The sequence below is a fragment of the Canis aureus genome, chromosome 29 (assembly GCF_053574225.1).
Source record: "Canis aureus isolate CA01 chromosome 29, VMU_Caureus_v.1.0, whole genome shotgun sequence".
Classification (NCBI taxonomy): domain Eukaryota; kingdom Metazoa; phylum Chordata; class Mammalia; order Carnivora; family Canidae; genus Canis; species Canis aureus.
In genome coordinates, this window is record NC_135639.1 from 25,077,325 (window position 1) to 25,094,292 (window position 16,968).

Sequence of the window (16,968 nt, forward strand, 5' to 3'; positions counted from 1 at the left end):
TTGGGAAGAAAAACTCAGCAAGGTCCCTTTTTATGTAAAATCATAGATTGACAGCATAAGAAGATGTGAACATAGCAAATGTAGCATGAGAAGCAATATAAATGCACAAAATTAAATTAAGTACTTTAGAATTACTTCGTAAGTTTAGTGCTCATTTGTTTTTGTTTGTAAGAGGATGACTAATTATGATTCACCTCAATTTCTACCCATCAGAAATAAAAGATTCAGCATGCTTGGCTGGAAGAACTTTTTAAGATTAAGACCTTTAATCCAATTATGAAAATTGTACTCAGTTCTCATTTCCAGCTAGCAATATAATAATAAATATACATTTATAAACAAGCATTTACTAATAAGGAAGAAAAAATTGTAAAAGTCTGATGTACCTTTTTACTTAGCAGACATTATTGCATTTTCAACTTTTGTGGAAATGCACAAGAATAAAACAATTAAACAGAATGACCTTTCCATGTGCTGTTGGTTATACAGCCCTCCTGTGGACATCTACCTTTGGAAATGAGAAACCTTCGGTTACTAAATTTCTCTTTCATAACACTATCATATGGCCAATCAAGTAAAGATTAAATGCTCTGGCTTTGGTTGTATTTTTAGGCGCTATTGCTAAATAAGTTCTTTTTCCTATGCCAATTACAGCAGACTGGAAATGGCTGCCCAAAACACTGAGTTGAAATAGATTCTAAGGTTGAGTGTCCCAGTTGGAGATCACATGAATGTTGCCACTGGTGGGCTATCCAGGGAATGGCAGCAAGCACGTCTCATTGCTATTTCTGCTATGATGTAAGAAAAAATTACTTTGCATGGAAAAATCTGTTTAATATGAATATTCTTTCTTCAAGATCAACATGTATTTATTGAGCAACAACTTTGTTCCAGAAAATATTCTAGGTACTGAGGACACAGCCATGAACACACACACAGGAACAGACATTTGAATATATTACTTTGCTCTTTTCAAAGATTTTTTGAGATGATAGCTCATTTAATTTTCACAATAGCCTGGCAAAATAGGTAAAATGGTTGCTGATATCAACATTATCATAAATGAGACTGAAGCATTAAAAGGTTGAATATAACTCCTTAGCTTAAATATATCCATTAAAAAAGGGAGAAGAAAACAGAGCAAACACATACTAATGGCAAATCTTTAAATCATTCAAACTAAGAATAAGATTAGCTATTTTCATTCAGTACCGTATAAGAGCAATACAAGAATTGGAAAGGAGGAACCAAAGCTGTTCTTATTACAGATTGTCTACAAATTCTGAGGATTCTACAGATACAATTAATGTGAGGACATAGAAGATTTCTAGGTACATAATCAACATATGAAAATCAATAGTATATCTCCGTATCATTGGTACTAACTAGAAATTGTAATAGTAAAAAAACTCGTTATCAACTACAATAACAAAAATATGCAAATACAATTTCAAGATATCAAGACTTGCAAAGTCATAGTAATTAAGACAGCATGGCCGGGCAGCCCCCGTGGTGCAGCAGTTTAGCGCCGCCTGCAGCCCAGGGCATGATCCTGGAGACCCTGGATCGAGTCCCATGTCAGGCTCCCTGCATGGAGCCTGCTTCTCCCTCTGCCTGTGTCTCTGCCTCTCTCTCTCTCTCTCTCTCTCTCTCTCTGTCTCTATGAATAAATAAATAAAATCTTAAAAAAAAAAAAAAAAGACAGCCTGGCCTTGACCCAAAGACTGACAAATAAACCAATGAAACAGACCAAAGAGCCCATTAATCAGATCCTTGCATAAATGGACACTTGTTACATTGCAGAGTTGTATCCCCATCAAGGCAACAGAAAATATGAACCACTCAATAAATGGTGTTGGGGAATCTGCTATTTTTTTAAAAGATTTTATTTATTCATTCATGAGACACAGAGAGAGCAGCAGAGACATAGGCAGAGGGAGAGAAGCAGGCTCATTGCGGGGAGGCCAATGCAGTCCTCAACCCCAGGACCCCGGGATTATGCCCTGAGACGAAGGTAGATGCTCAACAGCTTGAGCCACCCAGGTGTCCCAAATCAGCTGTTTTTATGGGAAAAAAATAATGTTCTTACATTATATCTCACACACACGTTATTATAGGTGGATTAAGGACTTAAAAAAATAAAAAGCAAATCTTTGAAACTTTCTTTTTTTTTTAATAAATCTTTAAAGCAAATCTTTGAAACTTTCTTTTTTTTTTTTTAAAGATTTATTTATGATAGACATAGAGAGAAAGAGAGAGGCAGAGACACAGGCAGAGGGAGAAGCAGGCTCCATCCCGGGAGCCCGACGTGGGACTCGATTCCGGGACTCCAGGATCGCGCCCTGGGCCAAAGGCAGGTGCTAAACCGCTGAGCCACCCAGGGCTCACTCTTTGAAACTTTCTAAAGAAAATATAGAAACATTTCCTTATGACCTTGAGATAAGAAAGAATCTTACACAAGACAGAAGAACAAAATTGATCAATTTAAATTTTCATTATAACAAAGGTAATTAAAACAAAGAAAAAAGATAAGCTACAGGTATAGGGAAAGTATTACAGGGAATGTAACTGATAAATTATTAGTTTCCAAAATGTATAAAATGTTCCTACAAAACACTAGGATAGTGAGCCCTATTACCACGGTTGGCAAAGGATAAGAACAGGCACTCACAAAAGAGGAACCCAATGTCAAACAAGCATTTGAGAAGATGCTCACTATCACTCATCATCAGCAAAATACAAATTAAAACAATGATTCCATGTCATCAAACTGGCAGAAAAGCCTAAAAGCAGACAAAACTCAGTGTTAACTAGGATGTAGAGCAAGGGAGATTCTCAAACACTTATCCATTGTGTAACTGAAGGATATAGGTTGGTGGAGACTCATCTTCTGATACTGCCATTTTTAAAAAAATATTTATTTATTTATTCATGAGAGACACACACACAGAAATAGGCAGAGACACAGGCAGAGGGAGAAGGAGGCTCCCCACAGGGAGCCCAATGGGGGCCTCGATCCCGGATACCGGGATTATTCCCTGAGCAGAAAGCAGATGCCCAACCACTGAGCCACCCAGGTGTCCCTGATACTGCCATTTAAAAACATGGTTTTCATGGCCCCTGCAGCTGGGGAAGAGAGCACAAAGAATTGTCATTCTTCTACGCTTACGTTGGAAGTAACACACACCACATCTGCCCATTGGCAGATGTAGTCTCGTGGAACCAATCTGACTACAAGGGAGGCTGGGAGATGCAGTCCTTTGTGTGCAATAGGATTTGATAAACACAGAGCATTCTCTCCATCACATTTCACAAACTATTAAAATTTCATAAAACTTGATGGCAGACAGATGTTAATTGTATTATTCTCATATTCTTCATGTTTACATTTTTCAAATTTTTTTAAAGGAGGAAATGAAGAGAGATGAAACCATCTGTCCAGGGTTGCAGAGCTAGTAAGTTGTAATTGGCCAGAACTGTCTCTGAGAAACTGTTCTTTCAAGACTCAAGTCCAGACACTGCACTGAGATTCATTTAAGAAATATTTATTGAGCTCCTATTTTATTCTTGCCCTTGTGGAAAGCAGAGTAGAAAGTTGGAAGAGACAGATAATAAAGAAATTATTGCACCACATTACAATTATTTCAATGGAACATGAGGAAAAATGGGACCGCTGGGTGGCTCAGTGGTTGAGCATCTGCCTTCAGCTCAGGACGTGATCCCGGGATCCGGAATCAAGTCCCAGGTTGGACTTGCTGCATGGAGCCTGCTTCTCTGTCTCTCTCTCTCTCTGTGTGTCTCATGGATGAATAAATGAATCTCAAAAAAAAAAAAAAAAAAAAAAGAACATGAAGAAAAATATGTAAAAAGTGCTCCTGACCATTATAACCTGGTAACATAATCACTGGCAACTTCATGATGGTTTTGATTCCCAGTAAGTTTTAAAATGCGTGCTAGCAGTGCCTGAGGTCAACGTAGTCTTCAATTAAGAGAGCTAAACTTTTCTGAAGAGTTATTTCAGGAAATTCCTGAAGTAAAACTTTACCACAGACTCTACCCAATTCATACTCAGCCTGCAGAGACTTGTTAGGGAAAAGCTGCTAGAACAATATATGTAGTCTTCTTTGACCTTGGTCTTCAAATAAGTTCTTCAATCTTGCACACAAAAGCAGAATAGAAATGAGTTCCCAGTGGAAATGAGGATTGTTCAATTTATTCATATTGAAGTCCTGTGCCTCCTTGGAGCATCTGGACTGACAACTCTCAATGCCTAGCTCACTTGTGGAAGTCAGAGCACAGGGTGCTTGGCTGGCTCAGTCAGAGGAGCACGTGACTCTTGATCTTGGGGTTGTGAGTTCAAGCCCACGTTGGGTATAGAGATTACTTAAATAAATAAAAACTTAAAAAAAAAAAAACAACAAAAGAACCAGCATGTTTTCTAGATCACCTTCCATAACCAAGTATGCACTTATCTCCTTATACTCTCCTCAATGTAGTTTATTCCCATTAGGTATACAGCTATGTTTTCCCAATGAGTTCCCAATGAATATCTAGTTCATTCACACATTCAACACAAATGTTTGACCCGGCGATACCATGATGAGCAAAACAGATACAGTATTTGATCTCATGGAGCTTATAGTCCAGCTGGAGATGTAGACATTAATCAAACAAGCATACTAGTACAGCACATGGAATATAATCAATAGCATTGTAATAATATAGTGATGTATAGTGACATGTCCATGGTGAGGTCCGGGTAATGTATAGAATTGTGGAATGAGGGATCTCTGGGTGGTGCAGCGGTTTGGTGCCTGCCTTTGGCCCAGGGCGAGATCCTGGAGACCCGGGATCGATTCCCACGTCGGGCTCCCAGTGTTTCATATTTCCTTACTAGCATGATTTATAAGAGTTCAAAAGAAGAAAATGTTCACTTCTGGCTATTGTCACTTTTTGTTTTGTTTCATGATTATTACTGAAAATAATTTTGTCATGCAGAAGGATATTTGAAAATTATCCCCTCTGGGTATGAAATCACTGGATAAGTTACTGCTGAATTCAAGTGAGTGTGGGTCCCCAGGCTATCCCCCAGCCCAGCTCCTGTGCCAGGGAAAGTCTGTGATGGTGGGAGGTCAAGTCCATGATAGTGGCTGGGCTGGACTGGGCTCTTTGTGGGGTTGCTGAGAGCTCACAGGGCAGCAGCTGCAGGGCCGGCCTCCACAGTGGCTTCCCTGCCCTTGGGGCAGCAAGGGCACCTGCAGAATAAATTGGGCGCTTTTGGCCTCAGACACAGACGGAATCCTGGGGAGCTGGACCAGAGCCAGAGTAGGGAAATGGTGGTACCACCTGGTATCTGGGGGAAGAGCCAGAGAAACACAATTTCATATGGAGATCCCAATTTCATCCCCTTTCTGGGCTAGCCAGGAAACACGGGTTCAGCAGCACCATTATATTTTCTAGGCAAATTGTTCGAGGACAGCAGTGAAAAGTGCTAATATTTTGGTACCTTTTATGACTCATTCGCCTCATTTTCAACAACCCCCTTCCACTTTCTCAACTTGCATAATGATGAATTAGATGTGCAACCCAGGGCAGCCCCGGTGGCGCAGTGGTTTAGCACCGCCTGTAGCCCGGGGTGTGATCCTGGAGACCTGGGATCAAGTCCCATGTTGAGCTCCCTGCATAGATGGAGCCTGCTTCTCCCTCTGCCTGTGTCTCTCTGTCTCTATGAATGAATAAATAAATAAAATCTTAAAAAAAAAATTAAAAAAAAGGTGTGCAACCAGTTGTCAGCTGGGGCCTCCCTGCCCGTTTCACCTTTGGCTCCATTTTCCTGGTTTTCTGAAATTTTTCAGGGCATTTAGGTTCTCCGTTTCTTGGGGTTTTACACTTCCATAATTAGAACCTCTATTTTGTCACATGGGAAACTGGACATGAAACCCTGCCACATCTTCACTTAAGGTTTCCAAAGAGTGATGGAGGAGAGATGGTAGGGGGTTACACAGCAATGCAAACAACTTCAGATGCACAGACCTGATGGTTGGTGGTTGGAAAGGCCCAAGTGGCAGGGCATCATCCTGGATTTGGTTCAAAGCTAGAAATCTTCTCAGTCACCCTGTGAGTGTGGAAAATGCTGCCCCCAGAACCCTGACCATCTACTAGGCTCTGTGCTTCTTTCTAAATAATAGAAGGAATAAAATGCAACAATGTGTCATTTCCTTTGGGGGGGAACATCTTGGTATAGCCCAGTCTCTATACCCTGATGTAGGGTATCACTGATGTAGCAGAGCCCTGGATCTTCACTATCTGAAGCCAAGTATCTTACGAAGGCCTCAACTTACTGGCACTTCTGGCTCCCCCAGTGTAATTAGTATGGGATCATTGATACAGCAGACCTGTTTGAGATGATGCATTCTGCAAGCTTGCAAGAGTCATCCCAGCAGTATGATGGCACCATATCCTGGGGTCCTTGTCAGGGTGAACTCCTATATCATAGGAGAATGCTTTCTTACCAGTGAAATCTTCCTTATTCAGCTTTATATCCTTTGCCTCCTCCTTAACCATGCTCGCTCAGGATCTACACACACTCTTCCACTTTTGCTGACATTGTCTCATTTCTCCCCTAGCAGGCCCATTGTCAATGTTGTGACTGAATGCTTATCAGTTGGGGGTGTGGGAATGTGGGTTATGCAGTGGCTTAAGATCCTCTGAGGGAAAAAGATGTTTTCCCATAAAGCAAAAACCTCTGCACCAACTGCAAAAGTGAGGAGTGCTAACTTTTAACCTGGAGAGTGGGTGCTTTCCACAGCACAGATTAGGAGGAAATCTGGGGAGTCCAGATTTGCACTAACATCAACCCAAATGTTCTTATCCCACATCTCAGGATCTCATTCCTTCTCAATTAAGGCCATGACTTTGGCATAGCTGACTTGCTAGGACTGAGCTCAGCTACCTTATACATTATGTTCTGGGCCTCAGCCTAAGGAGGTCTGGCCTTTTAAATTGATGATTAATCACTCCCAGCCTTTCTTGTCTCTCTTCAATGTATTGATAGTGGCCAGTAATAGCCATTCCATTCCACTGTTCTTAAATCACTACCTTCCCTAAACCTTCAGAAGCCTCAGATGCAACACCCTCCAGGACATTCCCTTCTGCCTGCATTCTAGCCCAGCTCAGCACTACTAAAACTTTTACCTTATCAGGGACTCCACTACTGCTGGTGAGGGCTTCTTATTACTCTCCAGTCTGTAAATGATCCAACTCCAAAATCTTATTTTAGAATCTGCTTCCTAGGACCACCCCATTTCTGTATCATCTATTGGAGGGCATGTTCTTCCCCACTCTCAGACTCTGAGATTTGCCTGTAAGGGTGTACTGGGGAGTGCTTTCAGGAGCTGCTTCTGGGAGGGAAGCAGGGCTGGGTAGGAGAAGTTGAGTTGCAGGGCAGTTGGAGCAGAGGCCTCAGCTGACCCCACAGGGATGGCCAATCAGAGGTGTTCTGAATGGAGGACTGAGGCTTTATCAGTGAGTTACTGCTCCTGAGGACAGGGCATATTTTGAGTAAGGCAGCTTCCTGAGTAGGGTCTCAAGGGTGAGCCGACACTATCAACAGCTGGTGAAATGAGTGTCTTGGTTCTGAAGTGAAGATCTGAGGGATACTCTATGACGTCAACTACAGATAGGATGACCAGGGTCAGTCAGGAATAAGAGATAGCCTAGAACATAGGAATATCAATGCTAAAACTGTACCAGTCCTAAGCAAGGTAGGAAGTTTGGTTGCCCTAGCATCCCTGGCCTTAAAATACTAATAGGAGTTGCAAATTGCCACCTACAATTTTCTCTATAATAAATGTGTATCTGTAGAATAGACATCAGTAGGTAAGATCCTGGGCCATTGGATGAATATTCAAGGGTTAGCTTAACTACACAATGCTGCTAGTATATTTGTGTTTTTGTTTTTGTTTTGTTTTGTTTTTTTATTCATTCATTCATGAGAGACACAGAGAGAGAGGCAGAGACCTAGGCAGAGGGAGAAGTAGGCTCCCTGCAGGGAGTCCGATGCGGGTCTCATCACGACCCCAGCCAAAGGCAGATGCTCAACCACTGAGCCAACCAGGTGCCTCTAGAATATTTGTGATAGTATTTGACTTATAATCTTCAGTGGATGAGTCATGGAACAGGAATAGAATATTAACATCTTTTATGTTAGGTCCCTGATAGAAAAACAGAGAAACTTAGCACCAGAATCACCTGAGGTTCTTCTCATTGAAAATGCAGAATCCTACCAGCAGAAATGTTGATTTGGCATTTCTAGGGTGAGGGTAGGGGGACACAGGGAGCTGCTTTTTTAATGGGCTTCATAAAAGATTCAAGTGACTCTAGATCACACTTTAACAGACTGTACTGTTTCTACTACTCATTTTCTTTCAGCCCATTGATTAATCACCATTTACGCTTTAAGGTTCTAGAAAGTCAGGTTGCCAGGTACAATACAAGATGCCCAGTTAAATTTGCATTTCAGATAAGTGATAATTTTTTAGTGTAAATATGTGTCATGGGAACATATAAAATAATGTAAATATACCATGTCAATATAATGTTATAATAAATAGTATATATGAATAACATTGTTATATATTATATGATTAAATTAAATGGTATGGAATATTATAGGTGATATTATGATAGGATATAAATTATGAATAATAAGAAATTTAGTGTTCATCTGAAATGCAAATTTAACTGGGCATCCTGAATTTTTATTTGCTAAATCTGCCAACACTGCTATCAAGGAAATTCTCAAACACACAGAAATGAAATGAATAGAACAAACCCACATCTAATCATCACTCTGCTTGGACAATTATCAACATTTTGCCCCAATTATTTTTCATTTAATTTTTGTGCCTAACATTATGTTCCATGCAGTGGAGGATACAGAAAAAAAAAAAAAAAAATGTGTCCTTAAGTAGCTTAATGTCAAGTGGGGGGAAAGTAATGAACATTCCCAAAATAACTAGTAAAGAAATGACTTAAAGTGTGTAATGCTGATGGAAGGAATACCAGAGCCCAGAGGAGCGAGTGTCAATGTTGACTGGAGTGGTCTTGGATGAAGCGAGCCCAGGGCTGAGGTCGTGTTAGGCCTGCTAAAATCTGTTTAAATAAAGATGAGATAAGCAGGCTTTCCAGGTAAGGTAACCAGCATGACCAGATTGCATTCACTTGGCTCCATAAAAGTCTCTCTCCATTTGAAAGTACTCACTACACCCCCTCCCCCAATGCTTCACACTTTAATCATCAGGTCCCATAGCAGCTGTCACCCATCGGGCTATTATACATCAAGCACTACTGCAAATTACATCATCAGAACCGATTAGCCCTTGAACGTGTCAGCACAATGGCTGTTCAATCTTCTCTGGGTGATTTGTTAATTAACCTCTGCAATATGCTGTCTTTGACATCATTGGGAGTTCAATTTTTCCTTGATTGAAAGTAGCCCTGGGGAGAATTATAAATTGATAAGAGAAACAAAATTCTATTCAGATGGCCAGCTTTATGCTAATACTTATGAAATGTCATGGCTACTGGAGCCTATAGGCACATGTCCAATAATTAGGAAAAATTCAAGATGATGCTATTAGCTCATCTTGAATTACATTAACATTTAAAATGGTCTACTTTTCTTATGCACATGATAATGGCACAAAATCTGGAGTCCTATACATTTAGTAAGTTTCTACTTTTTATTCCTCTCAACTGTAAATGCAACTAATTCAAGTACTAGGGAATTACTAGTACTTAGTACTAGTACTGATGGATCATGACCTGAACCAAAGGTAGACGCTCAACTGACTGAACCACCCAGGTGCCCCACTATCCATACTTCTAACACCACAGAATGGTTTTACTTAGTTTTGTACTTTATATAAATGTAATCATATAGTGCATACTGTCTTTTGTATCTGGCTTCTTTCACTCAACACTACATTTGTGAAATACAAGAGATGCTAATTTTAAAATGACTTTTGTTGTTAAAGAGATAATGTGTACCTAACATTACAAAACACATCATTAGAAAAAGCATCATTACTTTTAATTAGTTTTAAAATTATATGTGTGCCTGTATACAATTTATTTGATCAGGGTTATAAGCTTTTATGAAGATCTTGAGTAAAAAGAAAAGTCCTCATTTCTTTTTGTTATTTTTATTAACCTCCTTATCCTGCCCTATTATTATGACTATTAATCCCATTTCTCCAAAATTTAGTTCTCAGTCAGCTCCAAGTACCTTACAATCTTTGCGGCATCTTTATAAGAAGAAGAGAAATATAGGAATAAGATGCAGTTTATTTTCCAGCTGGTGTGCTTGCTGGTGGCTGGTGGCCATTAGGGAAGTAGTTGTGTTGCCAGCTCTGCCCTGTAAGGACATCTGTCATCTGTCAGAGCAACACTCTGGGACTTTCTCAAGAAGAGTGGGCATGCACCCAAGTCTTGCAGTGAAGAACCAAGGTTTGATTGTTTGCACTCACCTTATTATGGGCATGAGTCCAGTTGAAAATAGTCTACCTATCTCATAAGCCATCCAGTAAGGAAGGGAACCTCCACCCTTAGCAAAATGCTATATGGGTCTGTGGCTTAAACAGGCATAATGTAGTGCACAGGTGATTGTCACCTAAATTTATATACCATTAATCACAGATCATGCCCAGGATTGCCCTGAGATACAAACATCTTTTTCAATTTCTAAAATTGTGGTAAAATGTACATAACATAAAATTTACCATCTTAGTCATTTTTAAGTGTACATTCAGGGGATATTAGGTACATTCATTCATTTTTTTGTGCAACTGTCACCACCATCTATCTCCAGAACTCTCCTCATCATGCAAAACTGAAACTCTGCGGCATTAAATAACAACTCCCCATTCCCCCTCTTTCCCATCTCTGGCAATCATCATTCTACTTTCTTTAAGATACAGACTTTTAAAATACAAAAGACAAAATTCTTGCACCCAATCCCGGCTCTTGGGACACAAGTTTTCCTTATAAGAAAGTCATTCTCTGCTCTGACAATGAACCCCAGCCCATTATCTTCTCCTCTTTTCGTCTTTCCAAAGGTCATCATTCTAATCTCAGGATTCCTTTTGGTGTATCAGATCATTAGGGCAGGAGGAAGGAGTTTCTTGTTTTAAATGTAAGGACTGGGGCAGTCCGGGTGGCTCAGAGGTTTAGTGCTGCCTTCGGCCTAGGGCCTGATCCTGGAGACCTGGGATCAGCCACCCATGTCAGGCTCCCTGCATGGAGCCTGCTTCTCCCTCTGCCTGTGTCTCTGCCTCTCTCTCTCTCTCTCTCCTTCTCTCTCATGAATAACGAAATAATCTTAAAAAAAAAAAAAAAAGTAAATGTAAGGACCTAGAAGGTGTCTCACCCTCAGCTATTTCTTGATGTCATTTCTGGTTCTCCTCATTCTAGAAAGTGTTCTGGTGTGTTGTACACTAGTTCACACCTGCCTCATGCTGACTTAAGAATCTTCTTCAGGGGATCCCTGCGTGGCTCAGCGGTTTAGTGCCTGCCTTTGGCCCAGGGCGCGATCCTGGAGTCCCGGGATCGAGTCCCATGTCAGGCTCCTGGCATGGAGCCTGCTTCTCCCTCCTCCTGTGTCTCTGCCTCATTCTCTCTCTATCATAAATAAATAAATAAATAAATAAATAAATAAATAAACAAACAAACAAATAAATAAATAAATCTTAAAAAAAAAAAATCTTCATCAAAGTCCATGAAGCAGGATGGGCTGTGAGTAACTACTTTCTCACTCTAGGTAGTTTCTGACCTTATTCTATGGTTCAGTCCCTCACCCTTTATTTCTTGAGCCACTTCATTTTGCCTGAACCAATGACCCTTTTAGGGACCATTGGTTCCAGCTATAGCTAGTTGAAAAGATCGGCATCAGGGACTTCCAGCTATAGCTAGTTGAAAAGATCGGCAAATAATCTCTCCAAAATGAAGCCACAAAACTGGACAAAATTGACTCAACAATGATTTCAGTATTCTGAGAATAGATCAAAAGCACCCAACAATCTGAAAAGCACTCACATTTGGACTTCAGGTAAGAATGGTAGGAGTCTGTGGCATTCTGGCCTGGGGATGCTTCCATTCCCCAACCTGTCCCTGGCCCAGGTTGACCAATGTAGATGTTCTAGTAGGGCAGAGTAGGCCATGAGTACCAGCAGTACCCTTGCCATAGTAAAAGGGGCTCATTCAATTTGGACTGCCCTTACATACAGGGAGACATGAAGAACACTAGAGATGATAATTATATGGGCTAATATAAAAGGCTATAGTTATCTTTTTCTCATGTCTTAACTTCTTTAAAAGGCATAGTTATATAAAACAATAATTATAACATTGTATTATTGGACTTATAGCATATGCAAACGTAATGAAAATGACAATAATAGCACAAAAGAGGAGAGAGAATAGAAGCATATTAAAGCAAAGTTCCTACATTTTTCTAGGATTAAATTAGTATTAATCTGAACTAGATTGTGATAAATTAAAATGCATATTGTAACCCTTCAATTACAATTCCTAAAAAGGTAATTGATTTTTTCAAAAATAACAAAGTAATTTAAATGATACACTCAAATACTTGACATAAAAGAAGCCCGTCAAGTGGGAGTAGAAAAAATGAATATGAGAGTTGACATATCGAAGACGAATAGAGAAAAATGGCAATTATAAGTCCAATCAAACCAGCCATTGCATTAAATGTGAAAAGTCTAAACACCCTAATCAAAATGCAGAGATTGTCAGACTGGATAAAAAGCCAGAGTCCAACCATATGCTGTCTTTGAGACCTTAGATTCAAAGACACAAATAGATCGAAAGTGAGAGGATGGAAAAAAATATACCACTTAAACAGTAATCATTAGAGAATTGGAATGGTTTTATTAATATCAGAGAAAGTAGATTTAAAGACACATATTACCAGAGACAACAGGGACATTTCATAATGCTATAAGTTAATAACTGAAGAAGATATAACAATTATAAATATATATGCAGTTAACAAGTAGGTCTCAAAATACAGTAAGGGAAAACAGATGCCTATCTCAGAGATAACCCAGATGAAAGAGGAGGGAGCAAGGTTGGTGTCTCGCCATCCCCCCAGCTCTGGTCCTCCACTTATCCTGCCAAGTTGCACAGCATTTATCTCAAAATGTTGTAATCACACATTTACTTGTTTGGCTCACTCAGAGCCCCTTTGCCTTTGGTATGCCCAGTAGAGAGCACTCTTTAGCATATGCAGTGTGTTTTAAAAATTAATCATAACTGAGTGGTATTCCAGGCAGAGAGGGAGAAGCAAAAGAAAACATGGCATATTCTAGGAACTCTAAGTTGTTCCAAATGCCTTCAGTAGCATTTCTGAAACTGAATTCCTTGAGATGTTAATAGAGTTTAATGCTCAAACTTAACTCACTCTGTTCCTTTCTTGGACATTTTTAATGCCCTTTACTGTGTTGAAATTTGTTTTCATCCTTTCTCAAACAGATTTGACCAGACTTTTACTAACATCTTGAGGAAGTGCTCCTCAGAACAGCATTGAGGAGAGAGTAACCTGGAAACTCGGATAGCTGTGAAAGGTTGGTGGAAGATGAGCCCAGAGAGCCAAGCTATGAGGAATCTGGTAAGAAATGCTAAGAAATTTCAACTTTATTTTGCAGACCACATAAAGTCATTGAAGGATTTTACTTAGAGAAGGGAGCAGCATTCTGCAATTTGCATTTCATAAGGATCATCCTGGCAGCAGCACAGGCAATGAATTGGAGGGAGTCCAGGCTCCAGGCAGAAGAACTGGTTGGGAAAATGGTGGCAGTAGTCCATGATGAAAGCCTAGACTAAGGCTGTGACAACAGGAACAGGGAGGAGGGACTAAACTAAGAAAACATATTTAGGAAGCAGAATTGACAGGTCTTTGTGATTAATTTCATCTAAGGGTGCCAGAGAGGGAGGTGTGCAAGAAACTTTCTGATTTTCTGGCTTAGATGAACTGGTGGTTGGTGGTGACATCCATTTGACAAAGAGAGGGACAGAGGTTTAGTTGAGGTACTCAGGGGAGTCCAGTTGGAAATTCAGATGTGGAGCTCTGGAGACTTCTGGGGTGGATGTTAAGAGGTGAGAGTCATGAGAATGTTGGTTTGGTTGAAGCCACAGGTTTAAAGGAGGTGATTCAGAGCGAGTACATAGGGTGCGAAGGAAATGGGCAGGCGATTGATCCTTGGAAATCAATATGTAAGAGATTAACAGAGGAAAGATTAACTGAGAAGGAAGTAATGGGGCAGTAGAAGGGAAACCAGGGGCGCTTGAGTGGCTCAGTAGTTTAAACACCTGACTCTTGATATCAGCTCAGGTCTTGTTCTCAGGGTCATGAGTTCAAGCCCCATATTGGGCTCCACAATGGGATGGACCCTACTAAAAAGGAGAAGGAGGAAGAGGAGAGGGAGGAGGAAGGGGGGGGAGAGAAACCTAAAAAGGATATCAGGCAGCCAAGGTGGAATAGAGAGAAAATATGATGAAATCAATATTAAGTTCTAGAAACTTAGAAAAAATGAAGACTAATAAGTATCCACTGTACTTGAAAATTTGAATGTAATTGCTAACCTTAGGAGAGAAGTTTCACTAGAGTGGTGGACTGGGGTGGAGTTAGTTGAAAGTAAGGTGAGCCAGATTGTGGTAGGTTGAATGAGAGACAAGGGGAATAGGGGACACATATTACTCCCAAGAGATTTAGCTTTGAAAGGAGAGCAAGAGAGCTACAGAGCAGTAGCTTGAGGGGCTAGGGTCCTCAGAGAGGCTGTTTCCTTCAAGTTGGGTGACACTTCAAGGGAGGGGAAGAGCATGTTTATGTACCAGAGAGAAACCAGAGAGAGGGGGAGGCTGACATCATAGGGGTTTGAGCAGGCTGCTGAGGAGGCAGAAGGAGAAGTGATACAGGTGAGGCCCATGATAATAAGCCCAGCAATGTTTTCTTACTCTAGTTGCTTCACCATCATTTGGTAAATATCCTTAAAATATAATTTTTAGGTTAGATTCAATAAACTAGGCAGAGAACTCCTGTTACATATTTTTGTATTCCCTATCATAGTGTGTTAGATGGGGCAGTATGCCTGCAATTTTTAAAATTTATTAAATCGTTCCTCTGATCCATTATCAACAACACTCTAATGCTTACAGGGAATAAAAGTAGAAACAATTTCAAGTCCTTCAGCATCTAGCTAAAATCTTGGTCCTAGCCTGTTTCCATGTGGCTGTCCTCTCCGGCCAGTGGTTGTGTTGGCTTACCCACAAATGTACCTGGCTGATCCTGCCTCTTTAGCCCTGCTGCTACCCCACCACAACATTGTCACCCTCTGTACGTATAGGGAGGCTGAGACGGTAGTCTCAACCGATCATGGCCTACAAGACCCTTAGGAATCTGCCATCTGCCTATCTCTTCCCTCACACTTTCTTTGTTTCTCCGTCAGGAAAGTACTTTCCTACCTCCAGACATTCGCCATTACTCAGCTGCCTGGAATGCTCTTTCTTTAGCATCTTTCATGGTTGACCTTCAGGTCTCATCCTGAAGGTCGCTTCATCTCATGTGATGAAAGTCAATCCATGCAGAGTACATCTCGTACCTCATTATGAGTGATTATAATACATTGTTTATTTCCTTCAAAGCACTGAGAACCATCTCCACTCATTTTGCTTATCCTTTCTTCCGTCCTCCCTTCCTTCCCCCAACAGAACAGAAGCTCCGTAAAGGCTCTTCCCAGTCTGTCCTATCTCCTTCATACCCCCAGTGTCTAGTATAGGGCTTAACAAATGCTTTACGAGTATGTTCCACGCATAAACGAACAGCTCCTCCACAGTCTCCCACCTCCATAGTTAATAATAATAATATTTATATGTATGTTTCTTTTTTCTTTTTTAAAAATTTTTATTTATTTATGATAGAGAGAGAGAGAGAGAGAGAGGCAGAGACACAGGCAGAGGGAGAAGCAGGCTCCATGCACCGAGAGCCCGACGTGGGATTCGATCCCGGGTCTCCAGGATCGCGCCCTGGGCCAAAGGCAGGCGCCAAACCGCTGCGCCACCCAGGGATCCCTATGTATGTCTTTTTAAAAAGATTTTATTTATTTATTCATGAGAGAGAGAGAGACAGAGACAGAGACAGAGACACAGGCAGAGGGAGAAGCAGTCTCCATGCAGGGAGCCGGATGTGGGACTGGATCCCAGGTCTCCAGATCAGGCCCTCAGGGGCTGAAGGCGGGGCTAAACCACTGAGCCACCTGGGCTGCCCTTATATGTATGTATTTAGTGCTTCCTTTGTTCTAGCAGTTACATATGTTATCTTACTTAATGAGTCCCCTCCTCCATTCACCTCCTGTAACTTGTACAGTAGTTATTATCCAGGCCACACATTCTGTGCTTACTTGAAATTTATCCTCTTGCTTTGTTATTTGATATATTACATGCATCACTCTTTTTGCTCCAGTGAAATGAAAATTGTTAGTGCTCCCCCGTATCACACAGAGTGTTCAAGGTATGCTGAGTGACCAAAGATATCCCCCCAGGGTTATAAGAGTCACAGAATAAAAATTTTGATAAGTTATGTTTATTATAAACTTCAGACAGAAAATCAAACCCAATATACAAGGGGACAAACTCTGTTCTACCAGTAAAATGCCAAAATGGTTAAGGCACGATAGTTTGAACTTTGAGGTAGGAGATATGCAGTTCAACCCCCTCCATTTCCAGAAGCATTTGCTAAAATCTTAACTTTCCAGCAAAAAATTGTCCAGCCGGGCAATAGTGTTTGCAAAACCAAGCATTGGGTTACCTGGGTAGCTCAGTGGTTGAGCGTCTGCCTTTGGCTTAGGTCGTGATTCTGGAGTCCTGGGATCGAGTCCCACATCAGGCTCCACG